This window comes from Carcharodon carcharias, chromosome 1, assembly GCF_017639515.1.
Source record: "Carcharodon carcharias isolate sCarCar2 chromosome 1, sCarCar2.pri, whole genome shotgun sequence".
Taxonomy (NCBI): domain Eukaryota; kingdom Metazoa; phylum Chordata; class Chondrichthyes; order Lamniformes; family Lamnidae; genus Carcharodon; species Carcharodon carcharias.
The window spans coordinates 168,015,718-168,039,229 of record NC_054467.1 but is presented as its reverse complement, the minus strand read 5'-3'; positions in this window follow the sequence as shown (position 1 = coordinate 168,039,229).

The following is a 23,512-nucleotide window of genomic DNA, read 5'->3' as shown; positions in this document are numbered from 1 at the left end:
AAAAAACTGCGGATGCTGGAAATCCAAAACAAAAACAGAATTACCTGGAAAAACTCAGCAGGTCTGGCAGCATCGGCGGAGAAGAAAAGAGTTGACGTTTCGAGTCCTCATGACCCTTCGACAGAACTTGCGTTCGAGTCCAAGAAAGAGTTGAAATATAAGCTGGTTTAAGGTGTGTGTGTGGGGGGCGGAGAGATAGAGAGACAAAGAGGTGGAGGGGGGGTGGGGGTGTGTGGTTGTAGGGACAAACAAGCAGTGATAGAAGCAGATCATCAAAAGATGTCAACGACAATAGTACAATAGAACACATAGGTGTTAAAATTAAGGTTGGTGATATTATCTAAACGAATGTGCTAATTAAGAATGGATGGTAGGGCACTCAAGGTATAGCTCTAGTGGGTTTTTTTTTATTTTTTTTTATTTTATATATAATGGAAATAGGTGGGAAAAGGAAAATCTTTATAATTTATTGGAAAAAAAAGGGGAGGGGGAAACAGAAAGGGGGTGGGGATGGGGGAGGGAGCTTACGACCTAAAGTTGTTGAATTCAATATTCAGTCCAGAAGGCTGTAAAGTCCCTAGTCGGAAGATGAGGTGTTGTTCCTCCAGTTTGCGTTGGGCTTCACTGGAACAATGCAGCAAGCCAAGGACAGACATGTGGGCAAGAGAGCAGGGTGGAATGTTGAAATGGCAAGCGACAGGGAGGTTTGGGTCATTCTTGCGGACAGACCGCAGGTGTTCTGCAAAGCGGTCGCCCAGTTTACGTTTGGTCTCTCCAATGTAGAGGAGACCACATTGGGAGCAACGGATGCAGTAGACTAAGTTGGGGGAAATGCAAGTGAAATGCTGCTTCACTTGAAAGGAGTGTTTGGGTCCTTGGACGGTGAGGAGAGAGGAAGTGAAGGGGCAGGTATTGCATTTTTTGCGTGGGCATGGGGTGGTGCCATAGGAGGGGGTTGAGGAGTAGGGGGTGATGGAGGAGTGGACCAGGGTGTCCCGGAGGGAGCGATCCCTACGGAATGCCGATAAGGGGGGTGAAGGGAAGATGTGTTTGGTGGTGGCATCATGCTGGAGTTGGCGGAAATGGCGGAGGATGATCCTTTGAATGCGGAGGCTGGTGGGGTGATAAGTGAGGACAAGGGGGACCCTATCATGTTTCTGGGAGGGAGGAGAAGGCGTGAGGGCGGATGCGCGGGAGAGAGTCTCTTTATGGGGTATGTGGAACATTCCTTGTTGCAGTCCTACTCCGGCCCCCTTCCACAACTCTTTCTCCGGTACATCGATGATTACTTTGGTGCCGCTTCATGCTCTCGTCAGGACTTGGAAAAATTTATTAATTTTGCTTCCGATCTCCACCCCTCCATCATTTTCACGTGGTCCATCTCTGACACTTCCCTTCCCTTCCTTGACCTCTCTGTCTCAATCTCTGGTGATAGACTGTCCACCAATATCCATTACAAACCCACCGACTCCCACAGCTATCTCGACTACAGCTCCTCACACCCTGCTTCTTGTAAGGACTCCATCCCATTCTCTCAATTCCTTCGCCTCCGTCGCATCTGTTCCGATGATGCTACATTCAAAAACAGTTCCTCTGACATGTCCTCCTTCTTCCTTAACCGAGGTTTTCCACCCACGGTCGTTGACAGGGCCCTCAACCGTGTCCGGCCCATCTCCCGCGCATCCGCCCTCACGCCTTCTCCTCCCTCCCAGAAACATGATAGGGTCCCCCTTGTCCTCACTTATCACCCCACCAGCCTCCGCATTCAAAGGATCATCCTCCGCCATTTCCGCCAACTCCAGCATGATGTCACCACCAAACACATCTTCCCTTCACCCCCCTTATCGGCATTCCGTAGGGATCGCTCCCTCCGGGACACCCTGGTCCACTCCTCCATCACCCCCTACTCCTCAACCCCCTCCTATGGCACCACCCCATGCCCACGCAAAAAATGCAATACCTGCCCCTTCACTTCCTCTCTCCTCACCGTCCAAGGACCCAAACACTCCTTTCAAGTGAAGCAGCATTTCACTTGCATTTCCCCCAACTTAGTCTACTGCATCCGTTGCTCCCAATGTGGTCTCCTCTACATTGGAGAGACCAAACGTAAACTGGGCGACCGCTTTGCAGAACACCTGCGGTCTGTCCGCAAGAATGACCCAAACCTCCCTGTCGCTTGCCATTTCAACACTCCACCCTGCTCTCTTGCCCACATGTCTGTCCTTGGCTTGCTGCATTGTTCCAGTGAAGCCCAACGCAAACTGGAGGAACAACACCTCATCTTCCGACTAGGGACTTTACAGCCTTCTGGACTGAATATTGAATTCAACAACTTTAGGTCGTAAGCTCCCTCCCCCATCCCCACCCCCTTTCTGTTTCCCCCTCCCCTTTTTTTTCCAATAAATTATAAAGATTTTCCTTTTCCCACCTATTTCCATTATATATAAAATAAAAAAAAACCCACTAGAGCTATACCTTGAGTGCCCTACCATCCATTCTTAATTAGCATATTCGTTTAGATAATATCACCAACTTTAATTTTAACACCTATGTGTTCTATTGTACTATTGTCGTTGACATCTTTTGATGATCTGCTTCTATCACTGCTTGTTTGTCCCTACAACCACACACCCCCACCCCCCCTCCACCTCTTTGTCTCTCTATCTCTCCGCCCCCCACACACACACCTTAAACCAGCTTATATTTCAACTCTTTCTTGGACTCGAACGCAAGTTCTGTCGAAGGGTCATGAGGACTCGAAACGTCAACTCTTTTCTTCTCCGCCGATGCTGCCAGACCTGCTGAGTTTTTCCAGGTAATTCTGTTTTTGTTTTTATTTACATAGGAACCTGTGAACAAGTATCATTGTACCCTTGGTACTTTGGGGAGCTGCAATAAAATGTATACTGACAACGAAATATGTTAAAAGACCATCTGGTCTGAAGCTACTGATGGGACATGGTGTTTTCTTAATATAAAGCTAACAGGTTTATACTTCAGTATTTAATGAGTTATATAGCCCTTTCAAAGCAATAGGTGAATTGATGATTAGCTGATAATAATACCAACTGAGAACTGATATAACCAATGAACCAACACTGCTAAGCTTAACAAAAACAGAATTACCTGGAAAAACTCAGCAGGTCTGGCATTGGCGGAGAAGAAAAGACTGCTAAGCATAGTTTTATTAAAGCCAACTTTTTCAGCTGAGATCAAAAGAGTTGGTAAGTTTACAATGCTTACAATAATGCTACATTTTCTTTATTTTTCAAATGCTATTGTAATGCCAGAGAACAATTTGAATCAGGGAGCAGGAAAACTAGCTTGCATGGATTTACTGGTGACTAATGATTTATTGCAATGGGGTAAAGGTCAAATTTCCATAGTTTCTTGAAAAATGGACAGAAGCCTAGATTTTCATTATAACCTGTTTATAAAAATAACCACTAAAGTGCTCCTTAAAATTCTGATAGGACTGAAGATGGAATAAGGGTGGGTTTTTGAGGAGACTGGAAATTTTAGTGAACCCTGGATCTATCGGAGGTCTGTCCATGTCGTATTCTCTGTTCCTGTTCTGTCACTGGAAAGAGATGTGTTCTCTCCTTCTTTGTAAATGAAGGATTTATGATAGCATAATATCTCTTGTTTTAAATCCTGCTATTTACATTCTTGACTCAGCCACTCACAAACTCTGTCAGTATTTAAGTGATGTTTCTCTACTGACCTTGATGACAAAGGTAGGCTTGTTTTCTTAATTGCAAGGCCAAAGTCGATTAAAACGTTTGGATGGTTGGAATCATAAAATGGTAAAAGTATTTATCCTTGAATCCCCTCAAACCTCCACTCACTTAATCTATCAATGTCCTTAGCAACTTTCTGCTGCTGTCTACAATTCTCACTGTCAGTGTTGTAAGCAACCTTGAATATACAGTTCTCTATTCCTTCATCCAAGTCATTGATAGATATAGTGAATTTTTAACCTAAACTTTTTTTAAAAAAGTGACATTTACTAAGTTTATAAAAGCTGGTTTTAAATGATCAATCAATCAATTCCTATTTGTTAGAATATAGTTGTATCTATAGTAATGTCCCTGATTAGCGTGCACATTTGTTAACAGGATAAGTAGCAATCAATCCATTCTTCAAAACTTTCTGCTCTATAAGGAAATTTGGTATATGAGGTGTAAAAATAGCATTGCTTCTGCTCGTGATTACGCACAATTGTAAACTGCCCATTTGATTATAATAATTTACTTCATGAACTTAATGTCTTGTGGAAACAATCGGTTCCTAACTTTTGAAGTTGTGTTGAAGAGTAATTGTAGAAGAAAACAGTCTGGTTCCCAATTCCATTAGTACATTGGGTGAAATCGTCCCAGATTTGCACTAAGCGTGATGGTGGGCGGGAAAAAGGATGTTTTGCCTGCTGGCCACAATGGCTGGTTTTCACGACGTATCATCCCAAACCCACCTCAGTAATCATGCATTCCTGGGAAACATGCTCTTTTGCTGGTGGGTGGCCTCTGATTTGTCTGCCACATCATCAACTCGCTGCTTCCTCATGCTGGGCGCCATACTTAAAGTGCACACACCTCTCAGTATTTCAGTCCATGAGGGCACCGGTGAAGACATGGCCCCAAAAACCAAGAAGAGGGCAGACCCCCGATTCAGTGACACATCCCTGGGATGCCTTCTGGACACCACTGGAGCCCGTCATGGGTCCTGTACCCCCACTCTGACCGCACGAGGCCCATCAGTGTCACCACTCCGGCTTGGGAGGCGGTGGCAGAGGTGGTCAGTGCACAGAAGAGGTTTGCCATCCAGTGCAGAAAGAGGCTAAATGATCTCATCTGTGCCACCAGGGTAAGGCAACCATCTCATTACTCTAAACTCACACCCTTACAAGCCCATCATACATTCACTGGCATCCCATTCACTGCCAGCTCAAGGGACATCACCACTTGCTGTCTCACATATACCCTCACATCTCTACCTGGCCTTATCTCCTGTGGAGACTGCCTCCCAGCCCTCACCCTCTTGAGGCCACTTGCACAGATCAACATGTTTCCCCGCACACACCCTGGGATACCCTCCTTCCCCAGTAATGCCCTAGCCCTGCAGCCTCTTCCCTTGCCTGAGGCCACTTCTCCCCCTTTCCCAAGCAAGCGCTAGCCCTGCAGCCATTGAAAAGCCACCCTTGCCTTACAACTGATCTCCTAAGTAGAGACGTGCTTGTGAGTCCCCTGAAAAGTGATGTAGTGCTGCCTGCAAAGCCTGGCGCTGATGATCGCAAGTACTGCCCGAAGCAAGGTAGGCAAACAAACCTCAAAGTCCTGAGCCAAGTGCAGCTCATCAGATACAGGTCGCTTATGTTCAGTTGTGAAACACATTGGCGTGCAAACAAGTGCGGGGTAGGGAGGGCAGATATGCAGCCCGCCATTGACGGGTGGAGCGGTCGATTGCCGACTGGTTTCACGACATCGTGAAACCAATTTTTGGCCTTCCTGCCATATTGCCTGCTCATGCTGTTGGGCACGCCCAATGGGAGCGGACGATTCTGACCATTATGTTGAAATGTGATACTATGTACTTGACTCCAGAGAGTGTCAGAAGGAAATTCATTGTACATTGACCAATATCAGAACATAATGGGCCTTAACTTCTGAACCATCGATCTGGTAGCATACCCGAAAGGTGGTGTGTTGGGACCCTGTGGAAGTCCTGACGGATGTACATGTGCGTAAATTCATGTTACATTCGAACTTCTTTACCAGGATTTTGCACTGCCCAGCTGTGAATGATACTTTAAAGGGCTTCAGTTTAAAGAGATATATCAGTGCAAAAAGTTATATCAGTGAGGTCAGTCATCTCTGATCCAGGAGATCACTGCAGGAGTTCCTCAGGGTAGTGTCCTCGGCCCAACCATCTTCAGCTGCTTCACCAATGACCTTTCTTCCATCATAAGGGCAAAAGTGGAGATATGCACTGATGATTGCACAATTTTTAGCACCATTCATGACTCCTCAGATACTGAAGCAGTCCATGTCCAAATGCAGCAAGGTCTGGACAATATCCAGGCTTGGGCTGACAAGTAGCAAATAACATTTGCGCCACACAGGTGTCAGGCATTGACAGTCTCAAGGAGGAGAGAATCCAACTATCGTCCCTTGATGTACAATGAGATTACCATCACTGATTCCTCCACTATCAACATCCTGGGGATTACCATTGACCAGAAATTGAACTGGACTAGCCATATAAATACTGTGGCTATAAGAGCAAATCAGAAGCTATGAATTGTGTGATGAGTAACTCACCTCCTGACTCCCAAAGCCCACTGTCTACAAGGTGCAAATCAGGAGTGTAATGGAATACTCCCCACTTGATTGGATGAGTGCAGCTCTCATAACACTCAAGAAGCTTGACACCATCCAGGACAAAGCAGCCCACTTGATTGGCACCACATCCACAAACATTCACTCCCTCCACCACCAATGCACAGTAGCAACAATGTGTACCATCTACAAGATGCACTGCAGGAATTCAGGGCTCCTTCAACAGCACCTTCTAAACCCATGACCACTATCATCCTGCAGGACAAGGGAGCAGACACATGGGAACACCACGACCTGGAAATTTGCCTCCAAGCCACTCAGCATCCTGACTTGGAAATATATCACCGTTCTTTCACTGTCGTTGGGCCAAAATCCTGGAACTCCCTCCTTAATAGCACCGTGGGTGTACCTACACCACATGAACTGTAACAGTTCAAGAAGGCAACTCACCACCACCTTCTCAAGGGCAGCTAGAGATGGGCAATAAATGCTGGCCCAGCCAGCGAAGCCCACAACCCGCGAATGTATATAAAAAAAATTCAGCTGGATTCCTCTAAGATACGAAAGATTTACATGGGTTTTTTTTTTAACACCTTTTCATTCTTGGTTTAACAGCAATGAAGAGAGGCAGCAGACATTTTGGAGAGATTCTTAACATGGGTGAAAACGATCTTTTTTATGGGGAGAATTTTCACCCCGTTGGGGGGCTGGTCTGGAGCGGGCACAGAGCCAATTGCCAAGTTGCCATTTTGCATGACACGCGTCTGGTAGCGCTCACCTGTGTGGGTGGGGGGAGGAGGGAGAGTTGGGGCATGAGCGTGAAAGAGCGCAGAAATCTCCCTGAGGCACGGAGCTGCCTCAGAGAGATTAAGTTCAGTTTTTAAGTTTAAAATAAAGAAAGTTAAAAATCATTTACACATGTCCCCTCATGTGACAGCATCACATGAGCTGGGACATGTTTATGAAATGTATAAAAAATATTTATTAATTTAATAGACCCTTCATGAAACCTCATGGATAAAGTTTCATGAAAAATGCAAAGGCCGCCTGGGCTCTTAAGGTTGGATGGGCAGCCCTGTCAAATTGGTTAATTGTTTTATTAATAGCCTTAATAGGCTTTTGACAGTTTGGCGTGCACACAGCCGACTCCGGTGTGCGCTTGCCGAATGAAAGATTGGACTGACGTGCGGTGATATCGGGATGCAAGCCCAACGTCACCGTGCGTCATTTTACATGTCGGTGTGTGAGGGTAGGCCCCGCACACCGAACAGAAGATTCTGCACCATGTTTAATAGATGTTCAGAGTAATTGTGCGGAAAATGTAATGATGGAAATTTAAATCTTTTTACAACTTTTCCTTGCCATCCTGCTGTTTATTCTTTTAGAAAGTGCTTTCATATGTAGCGCAGGGGTTTAGCTCAGGCTTGTCCAACCTTTTCGCCTTGGGGGCGGCCACATTTCAATTTTTTCTGACTCAATGAGCCAAAGAGCAAATTTAGAAAGATAAGGTTTGGCACAACGTTAAACATGAATTTCAAAACAAAACTGATGTGTGAAAAAGAACAATTTGCTGAGCAAAATAACAGTGTCAAAGCAATAAACTGATCATTTAAAATAATGAGTAATAAATAAAGATGATGATTAGAGTGTGAGAGGGTGTGTATGTGTGTGTCTAGCACACTCCCAGACTTAAGGTGCTCACTCACTCACCCACTGTGAAGGTGGGTGCGTGTGCATGTAGGTGTGAGGGTGAATGAGAACCATGAAACTGGGAGTGAGTCAGACACACACACAAACTTACACTTTCCCCTCTCTCTCCCTCTCTCCGTCTCTCTCTCACACAAACACACTCTCGCCTCCCACTGTCTCGCTCTCTCTCTCTCACACACACACACACACACACACTTTCACCTCTCTCTTTCTCTCACACACACTCTCCCCACACTCTCTTTTCCTCACACATACACACAAACACACTCTCCCCCTCTGTCTCTCTCTCACACACACACATACACACACACTCTAACCCCTCTCTCTGTCTCACATACACAAGCACACACACATACACAACCTCCCCTCTCTCTCTCACACAGACAAACTCTCCCCTCTCTTGCCTCTCTCACACACACACTTGCCCCTCTCTCACACACACAAGCACACACACACATTTCACACACGCCCCCTCACGAAAACACACACACTCTCTATTCCCTCATTCTCTCTCTCACACACACACAGTCTCCCCTTACTCTCTTTCTGACACATACACACACAAACACACAACCTCCCCACAGTCTCTCGCATACTCTCTCACTCCACACGCGCGCGCGCCCACACACACACACACACACACATACACACACACACTCTCCCCTTTCTCTCTCTCTCACTCACACACATACACACACAATCTTCCCTCACTCTCTCTCACACACACAAACACATTCTCCCCTCTCTCACAAACACACACACACACATGCTCTCTCTGTTATGACACAGCAGTTGGTAAAGGCAGTTACTTAAAATCCCAGGGGGAAATTTTAAACAACTGTTATAACATATATTTTCAATTGGTATGTTTGAAATGCAACTCTGTATTCAGAAATGAAACCATCAAGCCTCCAGATGTATTTTATATAAATTAAATGAAACATTTATTAATTTTAATAAGAAATTAAACATATACAAGTCTGCAAATTACTACCATAATAACTATTAAACAAATCTCCAAATTAATCACTCCTAGGTAATCTTTCCCAAGGCAATAATAACCCATAGACTTGAACAGACACCAGGCAAAGCACATTTTATCTTACAAATTCAAAATGAGATTCCTTTCAATTTGTTTCCTTTGCAGACATTTGCAGGCTTACAGGAGTCTTAGATCTCTCATGCCTCTGACTTGCACACAAAACTCTTTGCTGTATGTACTTAGCCTTCCCTTTGAATGCAAATTCTCATTGTATCACCAGGCTCTTTGAACTCTACCTCTCCTAACAATAAAACCTCTTTCATAGCACCAATTTTATTAGTAATATAAACATATTGCTTCGTGTCTCCTAGCTAGGTGCAAGATTTCTCACTCAGTCTTTGAATGGTTTATTCAACAAAATGCAAATGTCCCCTCTTTACCTGACTGTTTAACATCAGAAAACTACTATACATCAAAGCACCCAGACTAGCTGGTTTTAATCCAGTTTGGACACATATACTCACACACACAGGTACAGACCCTACTACAAGTCCAATTTAAAATAATTTCCAATAATATTATATACATTAATATCTCTCATGACACTCTCACAAACACACTCTATTTCTCTCTCTTACACACACACACAGACACACATATATATACACACTCCCTCTCTCTCTTGCACACACCCACATCACACCACACACTCTCTCTATTCCCTCACACACTCACACACACGTCTCCCTTCACTCTCTCTCACACACAAACACACACACAGTCTCCCCACACTCTCACACATAAAACTCAGGCATACTCTCTCACTCACACATGCACACACACTCCCCTCTCTCTCTCACACACCCAAAAACTCTCCCTTTACTCTTTCTCTCACACACACACATACACACACACAATCTCTCCTCACGCCCTCTCACACACACACACTCCCTTCTCTCTCCCTCTCTCTCACACACACACTCCCCCCTCTCTCTCTCACATACACACACACACACTACACACTCACTCTCTCTATTCCCTCACACATCCACACACACATCTCCCTTCACTCTCTCACACACACAAACACACACACACACAGTCTCCCCCCCGCTCTCTCACATAAAACTCAGACATATGCTCTGACTCACACATGCACACACACTACCCCCCTCTCTCTCTCTCACACATACCCAAACACTCCCCCTTTACTCTCACACATACACACACACACACAATCTCCCCTCACTCGCTCTCACACACACAAACACACTGTCCCCTCTCCTATACACATATGCACACACAGACTCGCGCTCTCTCTATCCCTTCACGCACTCACATACACTATCCTTTTATTCTCTCTCTCTCTCACACACACACACACAGTCACACATAAAACACACACACACACAAAACTCACACATAAAACTCAAATCACACACAAACACACAGTCATACATAAAACTCAAACACATAAAAAACACACACACACTCATGCATAAAACCCACACACACACAGTCACAGATAAAACTCACACACACAGTCACACATACAACTCACACTAACACACGCACATATTTGTTAGGACTGTCCCCAGGCAACGTCTACCAATTTGTTATGATCCCAGATGAGATACCCAAATTGTTAACTTCCCGAAGGGTACCCCAATTTTCTTATGCTCCTGAGTAAGGAGGAATGAGCTGGCCCCCTTCTGTATTCAACCCCCTAGGTTGGTTACAACAAGGTTAATTTAAAAATGATCCCACCCTCATGGATACCTTTTCCCAGTCCAAATGTATTTATGTTTTCAAAGGGGCCAATTTAACCAGGCTTTCTTGAGTCAAAGAAAGAGTAAGTTTACAAGTTACTAGGGACAATACCACTATGTCATTACCTCTCCTCTTATTAAGTAGCCTTGTGTGCGGTTCCTTTTCGAACGCCTTTTGGAAATCCAAATATCTACTGGTTCCTCTTTATCTATCCAGCTTGTTACCTCCTCAAAGAATTCTAATAAATTTGTCAGGCATTATTTCTCCTTCATGAAGCCATGTTGACTCTGCTTGATTATGTTATGTATTTCTAAATGCTCTTCTATTACATCCTTTATAATAGACTCTAATATTTTCCCAATGACAGATGTTAAACTGACTGGCCTATAGTTACCTGTTTTTTGTCCCCCTCCTTTTTTGAATAAGGGTGTTACATTGGCAGTTTTCCACTTCTCTGGGACTTTTCCAGAATCGAAGGATTCTTAGCAGATTAGTACCAGTGCATCCACTATCTCTGTGGTCACTTTCTTTAACATCCTCAGATGCAACCCTCAGGTCCAGGGGACTTACCGACCCTCATCCCCACCAGTTTCCCCAGTATTTTTTCTCTAGTGGTAATTATTGTATTTATTCCACCCCTCCCCTCCCCCCACCTTTTCCCCCTTGATTATTTAGTATTTTTAGAATGCTATTAGTGTCTTTTACCATGAAGACTGATGCAAAGTATTTATTCAGCTCCTCTGCCTTTTCCTGGTTCCCCATTATTATTTCCCCAGCCTCATTCTCTAAGGGGCCTATGTTTACTTTGGCCTCTCTCTACCTTTTTATATATTTAAAGAAGCTCTTAATCCCCATTTTTATATTACCTGCTAATTTACCCTCAAAGTTTATTTTCTCCCTTTTTATTGTTTTTTTTGGTCATCTTTTGTTGGTTTTTAAAACTCTCCCATGCTCTGGCTTACCACTAATCTTTGCCAAGTTGTATGTTTTTTCTATCAATTTGATACCATCCTTAACTTCCTTGGTTAACCAAGGTTGGTTTATCCCCTTCCTAGAATACTCCTTCCTCAACTGTTGTGAGTCATGAACTATTTTCTTAAACATTTACCATTGTTCTTCAACCATATTTTCTGCTAAACTCCTTTCCCCGTCCACTCCAGCCAACTCTGCCCTCATTTCTTTGTAATTACCCTTATTTAGATTTAGTACCGTTGTTTCCAACCCGTTTATCACTCTCAAACTGAATACTAAATTCTACCATGTTATGGTCACTCTTTCCTAGGGGATCTTTTACTCTGAGATCACTTATTAAACCTGCCTCATTACACATCCCCAGATTCTACATAGCCTGATCCCTGGTTGGATAGCCAGATTTCCTGGTAGGAAATTGTCCCGAATACAATCTATGAATTCTTGCTTGTGGCTACCTCTGTCAGTTTGATTTTCCCAGTCTACATGAAGATTAAAGTTACCCGTGATTAATGTACTGCCTTTTTTATATACCCTCATTGTCTCCTGATTTATTCTCTGTCCTACAGTATAGCTACATTAAGGGGGCCTATGGAGTACCCCCACCAGTGTCATCTTTCCCTTGTTATTTCTTACCTCCACCCATATGGATTCTGCATCTTCTGATCCATGATCATTTCTTGCTATCATAATTACTCCACTTCATACTAACAAACCTACCCCACCGCTCTTTCCTTCCTGCCTGTCCTTTTGAAAAGTCAGATACCCCTGCATATTTAGTTTCCAGCTTTGATCTCCTTGTAACCAAGGGCAGAATTTTCCTGTTGGCATGCGAGGGCGGGCCCTGCACATCCACACATAAAATGACTCGTGGTGACATCTGCCAAGCGTCCCAATGTCACCATGTGCCATCGTGAAATTTCGTTGGGCGGGCGCGTGATGATATCCGTGGCATGACTGCCATTAATTAACGGGCCGCTTAAAGCCCTTGACTCACCAATCGACGCTGATTTTTCGGTGCCTGTGTAATCTTCGGGTCGGCACTCGGGTGCAACGGGCAGTCGAGTAGGACACATTTGTATAAAGCTCATCCACAGGTGGAATAAGAGGGCTCACCGGGGTCGTGAGTGTGCTCTGTCAAATATTGATTTTCCAAAGTTATTGAAACGTGCCTGTGTGATCTGCAATACTTCAAAAGGCATACCAGCTGCTTTGTCTGGACTCTTAACCTTCAGGTCAGCACTCTGCAGTGAAGAATCTTTTTTGGGCCTGCAGGTTTCAGGAAGCCTTCCCATAGCCTCGGAATGGGAACTGAACTCTCCACTGGAACCACCTCCTTTAAGGAGGAAGGGAGGGCTAGAAAGGGGAGGAGGCCAGAAGTGCACATTCAGCCTCCAGGGGAGTCAGCTTTGGGAGGACAGGTGCAGGCACAAGGGGCGCGGGGCCAACAGGTAGACCAAGGTGGAAGGGACCGCAGAAGATGCCACTATCCTGCTGCCAAGGTATACAGGCGGCGAAGCAGCTAGCTCAATACTTCTGAGGTGCAATGTCAAAGGAGGCTCCGTCTCTCAAGGGAGACAGTCAATTATCAGATGACTGGACCTGAGATCTCCACTAACTGTATGTGTGGACACCCAATGCCAGTGGCTCTGAAGGTCACAGTTGCCCTCATTTTCTATGCTTCTGGCTCCTTCCATGGGTCGGTGGGTAATCTTTGTGGTGTCTCCCAATCAGCTGTCCACACTTGTGTCAAGCAGGTTACAGATACTGTGTACATTGACCTTCATCTACTTCTGTTGGGACCAGGCAAGCCAGACACAGCGAGCCTGAGGCTTTGGGGCAATTGCTGGCTTCCCCCGTGTCCAGGGTGCTATAGACATGTGGCCATCAAGGCGCCAGCAGGTGAGCCCGGTGACTTCGTCAACAGGAAGGGCTTCCACTCCATGAATGTGCAGATAGTGTGTGATCACAGGATGCTGATTCTACAAGTCTGTGCAAGGTACCCAGGCAGCTCCCACGATGCCTACACCTTCAGACACTCCCAGGAGCCGGGGCTCTTCAGTGCTCCAGCCCGGCTTGATGGTTGACTACTGGGTGACAAGGGCTATCCCCTGCGAAGGTGGCTCATGACACCTCTCCGCCATCCAAGAACAGAAGCTGAGCAGCGGTACAATAGAGCCATGGTTCCACAAGGGCTGTGGTGGAGAGAACCATTAGTCTTCTCAAAATGCCTGGATTCCAGTACCCCCCAGACTGTGTGTCGGTGATAGTGGTTGCATTTTGCGCTCTCCACAATCTTGCTCTGGAAAGGGGGTCGCAGTGGACGCAGGGAAATTCTGGGGAGGTAGATGCTGACCCGGGCATGCTCCAGGGAGGCAGAGACACCTGGGAGGCTTTAATCCAATGCACCTTCAGCTAGCACATCACAGATGGACCTCCAGGACAAGACTGGGCTGTAGGCTCCATACTCGATACCTAAGTGCCAAATCTTCCAGGTTAGGAACAGTAGCTATGGGCCTTGTTAATAAAGCACTCCTAAAATTTTTGGAAACCCTACACATGCAGAAGAAAAGAGGCACCCTCAGCCATGGTGACATGTCTGAATTTAATATCACAAACAAAGAAACTTAAGCCAAAAAAATGACAATGGTGTTCCAAATCAAAACAAATTATAAAGACCTCATCTTGGGCCAACACAAAAGCACCAGTTATAAACCTGTGGTGTGCCTAATGTGCCTTATGTTTACATTTTTAGGTGCTACATCTTGGTGCTGCCGCATCATTGGGAGTGGCATCTGAGACAGCCTGCTGATTCTGCTGTCTTGTTGGACTCGATGACCTTGGCGGGTGTCCTCTGGCCCGTGGAGCCTGTGCTGGCTGTGCCTGGGAGGGAGCTGCCAGTTCCACAGTTGGCATTGCTCCAGTCTTTGCAGCCCCACCGGATGCTACGGTCATTGGCAGAAGGGCGGAGGAACTGCTGCCCTCATCCAGAGTGCCCTGAGAGGAGCCCGAAGAGATGACAGGCAGCTGCTGAGCCAGCGTGAGGTCGCTTCGGACCTCCCTGCTCACTGTGGATGGATGGGCACCGAGCTAGGAAACTTGGTACCCAGACCATCTCCCACTGGCAATGACCAGCTGAGGTCAATGCCGATGTGAGTGCTTGCTGGTCAGAGTGCATCTCCAGGAAGCCCTGATGGGTCTCCTGGAGGAGGCTCTCCATGAGGGTCACCACTCTCTCCATGGAGAACGCATGGCACTTGGACATGTGGCTCATTGCTTCGGCAATCATCCGGGTAGACTCCTCCACCGTGGAGACCAGGCCAAGATTTGCCTTATGTATCTCCCCAATATGCTCCTGCACACCTGGCCGCATTTCCTGCATTTGCTGCGTCTCGGACGAGTCCAGAGGCACATCATCAGGCACCGTCTGAGCATGTGCCTGGTCCCCTGCAGTCATCCGACTGCTGGCGCCATGGGCACTCTCTGTCTCTATCAGCTCCTCTAGCGACTGTGAATTGCCCTCACCGCTGTGCCCCGGGACACTAGCCGATGTTCTAACTCCCATCGAGGTGCTAGTATCTGCGCTGGTACCTGCCCAGCAGAGATAGTGTGACACTGGTGAGACTTCAGGCCCTCAGGTGTGAGAGGGGGCCTCTGCTGCTCCTCCTCCCAGCCCTGCTCCGCTGATGCTGCAAGGAAGAACATGGGCATTGGATCAGTTAGCGTGAAGACAATGTCAAAGTGCATCCCTGTCCCCCGGATCATTATGCGCTCATCTTTCCACAACCAATGGTCAAGCCATGTTGCAAAATTAGATCACTTAACATTCAGCACTGCCATGGCTGTTGGGAGAACAATGCTGACCTCACTGCTGGACATACATACCTGGCCGTGGCACCCCAGCCTCACCAACACCAGTGGGCCTGGGCACATGGCGCCTCTCCAAATCCAGGGCCTCCTGCTCAAACCGGCTGAGAATGGCTAACTGCGCCTGGCCGCTACCAGTCCTCACACGCTCTGCCGCGTTATGAGCATTCTCCTCCTGAAAAAGAGAGACGAGCATTGATTTGTGCAAATTGCACATGGACTCTGTTCACGCACAGCCCACCCCAACCAGAGTGGAACATATCAAGGCTCCAGTGCCTCCTCACCCCACTGCTGCCGAACACTCACACAAAGGTGCTAGGCCTGTTCTCCTCTCCCCCCATCCCCCCTTGGCCACATGCTGCCTACATCACATTAGGCACTACACGGTATATCCTTCCATAGCAAGGAGGCACAAGCACATGGAGCACAGAGGGCAGCAGATGGCTCGTTGCCACACCACCTTGAAGCTCCCCTCCCAGCATCTCATCACCCTGACTTGGACATGTCCTGCAGTTCAAACACAGTGCCTAGGTGCAGCTCCTCCAGGTTGCCCCCAGAACAGTCATGTGGGTTTCAGTGTAACACATGCTGCAGGTGCAGAACCCATCTCTTCACCACCCTCTCAGCCTGACCTCGGCATAGGCAATATCTGTTGGCCCACCCAGCGAAGGACACATGCCGTCAATGATTCAATGCAGTCACTGCACTCAGACTTGTGGGGAGGAGGGATGGGGCAGCGGAGGAGAATCTGGCCTGCTGGGTTAAGTGACCAATGCCAACATTGTCCTCACCCTTCCAGAGTGCAACAGGTCGTTGAAGCGCTTGCGACACTGGATCCAGGTGTGTCGCACCATGTTGCAGGAGCTCACCACCTCCTCCCAGGCACGTTTCGTCATGTTGGGCGGGGGGGAGTATCCTCCTCCTGTCCTGAGGAACCAGCAGCTCCCACTTTGCTGCCACCTCCTCGATGAGGGCAGCAAGGCAGTCATCGGAAAACCGAGGGGCACACTGGCCTGGCCTGCCCTGACGGCCTACCCTCTGGACTTGCATCAGCTCCATTGCCCCTCTGCAGAGCCCTTCACCCAGCCATTGTGAGCAGCCTTTCCAAGGCTGCCAGGCCTTCCTTTATACAGGCTGCCGGGTCGCCTTTGGACCTGACGGGCTTAGTGCGCCCACCGCCATCCGCCCACTCCCGCTATGCATGGGAGTCATGAAGTACCCTGGCTGGGCCTTAAATGGCGGTGCGGACCCAATCACGAACGGCAATCAGGTCCACACCTGTTCCCGTTCTGCCCCCCATCCCCCTGCCATCCAGAAAATTCTGCCCCAAGTCTCCGTACTGGCTATAACATCATACCCATTAACCTCTACTTGTGCCGTTAATTCATTTACTTTGTTCCGATTACTATGTGCGTTTAAGTAAAGAGCCATTAATTTTGTCTTTTTCCATTTTTTTCAGCCTTTGACCCTATTTGCTGCTGTTTTTTTATGTTTCTCACACTCCGGGTATCAATACCTAAATAGCTCTGCAATGCTTCCATATCCTTTTGCTTTGTAAGCCTATGTATCCCCTCTCCAGAACCCTCCCCCCATCTCTTTAGTTGAAAGCCCTCTCTACAGAATAGTTATTCGATTTGCCAGGACACTGGTCCTAGTATGGGCCAATGAAGCCCATCCCACTGGGACAGCTCCCTTCTATCCCAGTACTGGTGCCAGTGCTCCATGAACTGAATCCTATTTTTCCCACACCAATTTTTGAGCCATGCATTTAACTCCTTGATTTTATTTACCATATGCCAGTTTCCCAGTGGCTCAGGTGGTAATCCAGAGGTTATTACATTGGAGCTTCTGCTTTTTAATTTAGCTTCAACTGTTCAAATTCTTTCAGCAGAACCTCCTTTCTCGTCCTATCATTGTTGTTGGTACCAACTGTATCCCTTCCCGCCCACCCTACCTCACACTATGTGTGTCACATCATTTGATCATAGGGCTGAGTGGCTCTTGTTCAGTTTAACTCCTCCCTGCCCACCTTGGTAACCCTGTTGATTCAACTGCTCAAATCCAGTTACTATGGTTAGGCTGATTGTTGGGATATTGGGATGTTTTAATGGTACTTTAGCTTGTTTTGGAGAATCTGGTTCAGTGTCTGGCTCAGTCCTAGCACAGCTGGGGCATTCCATTCCAGCTTCTATTGCTTGGTGCTTTGGGTTGGCACTGCAACAGGCAAGCAACCTGCTTTTGATCTTGGGCCAGCCTTTCTGGGCCCAGATGATAGGAAGAGTGCCTTCTGGAAGGGGCCTCTCCTGCATCCATACCATTTACGGCTACAGTGCCTGGTACTTGTTACGGATCATTTTAAATGCAGTGGACAACCCTCAGGTTGCCTCAAGATTCTGCATTAAGGAGGGGGAGAATGGGATACAATCTGGTTGGGATCCCTTTCTGGTCATTTGGGTAATAGGCTCTTTGTCCTTTGGAATGCTACTGCACTCTGGTGAATGGTCAACCCTCGCTGTACCTCTTGGTGGCTTTTCAACGAGTGAGGCACTACCCTCACTCTTTCTGGGCCAATTTGGGAACTTTCCTGGTCCCAATTTAAATTTGCCTTAAAGCTGTCAGCTGAACCAATCAATTGGCTTCCTAGCCGGGGCCTTTGACTTTGAGGGGGCGCTCTCCTAACTTGTTCCATGTCTCCTAGAACACTTCTGCCCTCAAGTGGATGAGTAGCTCCGGGTATACTTCCTTGTGGCTTTTCAACTGGGTGAGGTATCTCACTCCCTATCTGTTCATTTGTTTGGGGACTCCCTTTGTTCCTCCTTAAATTTGGAAAGAAGATGTCCTGCCAGCCATACTTCAGGCAACTCCTTAACAATTTTCTTTCCTGGTTTAAAACATTGCCTTTCTTCAGGGTCTTAAACTACGTGGGGCATCTCCCTCACTATCTCCTTCCCTGCTCTGGGACTTCTCTGGTCCCTCATTAATTCTGGGAATTAATTCTAGTAAGTTTATTTTTAATTCTATTGGCCCGTCCTGGACCTGGTTTAACTTGACTGGCCTGACTTTGATCTTGCTACATTTAAGCAGTTCTTGGTCAAGGTTTATGGATGCTACATCTCCCTTTTGGGCCTCTGGACCTCCCCAGCTTTCTGCTGTCCTGCAGATTTCTGTTGGTTGACTCTATCCTCCTTTCTTTCACTGGCTAACATTTTGCTGCCAGTCAAATCGTTACTGAGGAGGAAATTGACCCCTGCTTCTGGTAGTTCAGGGTGAACTCCTACCATGACAGACCCTGAAACGAGGCTACTGTTCAGGGTCTTTGGCCTTCAATGTGGACTGGGGGGGAAGGGTGGGGAATGGGGGTAGGTTTAGGTTTCCCTCCAACGTCAAGGACTGAGTGGCCCCAAGTCGCCTGGACTTGCTCAAATATTTGGGATGGTTAGGGGGACATTATTTCTGAAAGGACAAAACTCCAGAAGCTCTCTGGGAGGTTGTTCAGTTGAGATGCACATAGTGCCTTGCCCCCAAAAGGTAGTTTTTGGGAACAAGAGTCTCTATCTGTTCTGTTGTGCTACTGATTGGGTGCCTTTCCTGGGATTACTCATAAATTAAACTTGAGGGCCTCGGAGAGTGGTTCTGGGTTACAGAGATAGGGGTGCTAATGGATAGAGAGAGGGTTTTCCCTCGCAGCTTCCAGCTGTCTGCTCCCTCTCTCCCTTTCAGCTGCTAGATCCATTTCCAATTTTTGGAGCTGAAATTCTCTTTCCCTTTCCTGTTCCCTCTCCAGAGATTCTAGCTGTAATCTGAGCTTTTCCAATTTGAATTTGGCTGGCGGTGGGGAGGATGGGATTTGGAGTCATGGTTGACCTCTACATCCAACTGCTCTATTGGTAACGTGAGATCCAAATGTTCTACCAACAACTAGATCAGTTCAATTTACTTTACTGGGTAATTTTAACTGTACCTCCCTAGCTACAGCTTTCAGTTGCTCTGACCTAAGGGATGCTAATGTTTTACTGTTCAGGTCTCCATGTTTGACCCACATCTGGGCATCAAAAGTTGCCATTTTCTTAGTGTGAGGGAAAAGGAATTTGCTTTGGTAAGTTACTGTGTTTTAAAATTCGTTCCTGGCACCGGGTTTTTGCTTTTGGCTTCCAATTGACTCTTTTATATCAGATTTTGCTCATCTTAACTTGCCGTCTGGCCAAATTCAAATAGGTGTTCCCAGATTTGAGCTCCCAATTTCTGTTACGGAGTGGAGGGGTGTTAATTTAAACAGCACTAATTTCTCCTTTCATCACCAGCCCATAAACAGAAAGGAGTTTTGCTTTGTTTCCCTCTTTATAAGCAGAGACGTATTTCCCAACCCCTCGGTTTTGGTGTGATCCGATTTTCTATTAATAACCCCAGAACAAACTCGAGATAGGATGAACTCAAAGGGTTAGTTTATTTGCACACACTCAAAACATAGGTGGAGGATTGCAATGTTGCCTCCTTTGCATTCACACAGTAAAATACGGATGGAAAAAAGAAAAATTTAAAGCTCAGAGACCACAGATAAAAGAAATATTTTATGTGGGCTCCAGAGTCCAGAACTAAAGCCCAGTGAGGTATCCCTTTACAGATGTCAGCAGATTGAAGACCGAAGCTCTATAAATCAGTTTCCCAGTGGTCTTGACTTCACATGATAAGATGACATGCAGAGATGAATCAATCTTGTAAGCAATGGTACAGAAGTTCCAGCAAAAACAATGTAAATGGGGCCAGGTATTTGATCTGGGTAGAACTCCTTTTCTGTGATGCTGCTTGTAAACCGCAGACTGACTTTGCAGTTCCATAAAGCAAGTACTGATTCTACAAACCAGAGGCCATGTCACATGACTCTCATCCCTCCACACTGCTTTTACCAAAGGACGTGTATCCCTCATCTGGGTCCCCAAGATTGTTGAATGTCTCAACCATTAAGAGGTGAAAGGAAGGTTGCAGGGTCCTTGGTCTTAGCAGATAAGCAGACCCCGACTTGCCATCCTGGCTTATAAAATGCAGATAGCCGTTGTATAGCTCTTTTTGAATTTGGTCTGTGCAGTCCACAATGTGTTGTTAGTGGGTCTTCAGTGACAAGGATGTGCGAGTTTCCCTAATGCTGCCAGATAGCTCCTTTTGTTCGAGGGTCACAGACAAATATAGTTTCAGTCATTTGAAGGTCTTTGTCCAGTTTTAAATTTTGCAGAGATAGCAGTGAGAATACCTCTCTACATATATATCTATTATAAAAAATATACAGGGTGAGGTCTCTGTCCCCTCATAATTATTTTTTATTACAAATTAACTGTCATTTTGATGGTGTGAGTACTCTGCATTTTTTACATCGCCCTCATTCATCCCCACATCTGATAAAGCACCGTTTATCATGGAGTTGGACTCACCAATCAGCCTCCATGCTTGCACCTCCTGTTCTGTTAGGTCCTTAATGTATGGCACCCCCCTCCAGTCAATGAGTGCTCCTGGGTACTGTGGGCCAACTTTGTCCAAAGGAAGAAATAAAAATTTTTTTAAAATCTTGCTGTCCTGTCCTGTGACATATTTTACGACTTCTGGAGACAGCTGAAAGCTTGGACCCTGGGAGACTTCTTGTTCCCCGATAAGCCTTATAACAAAGGCAGAGTCATCTTCAAGAGAACTGTATTTTATGACACTTCAGAAACTTAATACTCTACCTTTCTCTGTATTGTCAAACCAACAATATTGGTTGAAAGTAATTCAAGGCATCTCCAAGGCAATGGCATTTTACGAGACCTCTGATACTTAGTACACAAAACAACATTTGTGTGCTTTTTGAATTTTTAAACTGAGACTAGGATTTTAGATTTCAGAAATTCCTTTATGTATTGTTAAGACTGGTACCCAGAAAAGGCCCCTCAATTTGTTAACTTCCCAGACAGGACCCCAATTTTGTTACATAACTGGGTGAAGAGGAATGAGTTGGCTCCCCTTCTTTACTCAATCCCCTTGGCTGATCACAAAAAAGTTAATTTAAAAGGGATCCCTTCCTCTTACCCTGGATACCTTTTCCCAATCGAAATGTGTTTATTTTTTGAAGGAGTCAATTTAAGCAGGCTTTCTTGAGTCAAAGGAAACATCAGCTTATTTGTCACTAAAACCCGAGCAAAATAATAAAAACGCAACACACATACACACAGATCAGAAAGGAGTAGTTAAGAGTCCAGATAAAAATTAAAAAAAGGAATCAGTCTTTGGCTTGTCTGTGAGGCACAGATGACACTACGTTGCAGCCGTTAAGTTGGGTGATTCCAGTAGAGCTGACTTTGGCAGTTTTGCAGTTAGTTTGGAGACACTTGGCTCTGCAGGGTGGCCAGAAGGCTTTCCCATTTCCTTTAGATTGTGGCTTCTGCTGAGCATTGCCTCCAGCAACAGAGATAGAGAAAGTGATCTTTTGCCTTTAAGCTGCAAGGATGTGCCTATCTTGTTCTCTTACTTGCTGTCACATGCCAGCACACCAGCTTTTTAACTGATTTTGCCCTGTGTATTCAGAAGGGAAAGACTATAACTCGCACCCAGAATCCATGTTCTTTTTATCTCAGACCAATTACACATTCTGAGATATAAATCAACAGGAGGTGGATTTCGGAAGTCTGATGAGACGTGTAAACCAGTCTTTTGTCTCTGCAACCACAGGAAATTAAAGTTCAGTCTTTTCCATCTTTCTTTTATCTCTCTTTCAAGTGTCTCTGCTTGAAGAAGGCCATGACACCTTTTCAGATGTGACATTCCATGTTCCTTCAAGACAAGTCTGTTGGTATAATCCAGACAGAAATTTTCCAGAAAGTGGTCACTTTACATTATCAGCCATCTTTTGCACAGGTCTTGCCTTAAAAAGTTCAAATTGCCCATAGGTATTTTGTGCTGTTAGTCTGCTGTCATAACAGTATGTAGATATATACATACCCTGGCAGAATGCATTAAATCATGCAACTTCTTATGGCACTGATCCACCATCCTAGGCATGATGCTGTTTGCATTGACTATGCTGCCACTTCTTTCCATGCAGCACTCTGAAGCTTCCTTGGTCATTTTGACTTCCCTCGCCCTAAGATGTAGGTGTGCCTGCCTTCCACCTCATTTAAGAGGATATTCAATTCCTCATTAGAAAAGTTATGACTTCTCTTCTTCATCACAATCTCCTGTGTTGCCATTTTCTACTTGCAAAAATATGAAAACATTGAAGCATGCTACACATAAAGCCACTTTACAGATATAAAATAAATAAGAAAAACTAAGCTCACTTATAAGTATTGACTTACAATTATATTCAATCACTAAAGGAAATACAAAAAATTAAACTTTGGACTAGTCAATAACAACAGCATTAAAGGTTTAAAAGAAATACAAAAAATAATTTTAAAAAACTGTGCAATACCTGTGAAATTGCAAAGATTCTTCAGAACTTAAAACTCTTTAAACACCTGTATTGTCTGGGGCTGCCCTCTTGGGGCACTCCCAGGTCAGTTTACATCATTGGGTGACGTGGCTTCGATAATCTTACACTTTGCTGTGGCTTGTGTGGATTCCTTCGCTGCAGGCCCCAGGGAGATGCAGGGATCGGGAAGATGAGGGGAACAGTCTCGTGTAGGTGAGGGTGTATGTACTTCTTTCAATTCCGTTGGTCGAACTTGTTCTGGTGCCAGTCAGAAGTTACAGCCCAATGTCTAGAGGAGCTAAAGTGCACTTAAATCCCACAATAACTAGGAATCTTTTTATTCTGAGTTCACCTGAAACAGAATTAGCATCCTGGACTGATAGGCACCGGTTTGATGGCCAATAATTCATCATTTTATTATTATCATTCTAATCCATGTTATTT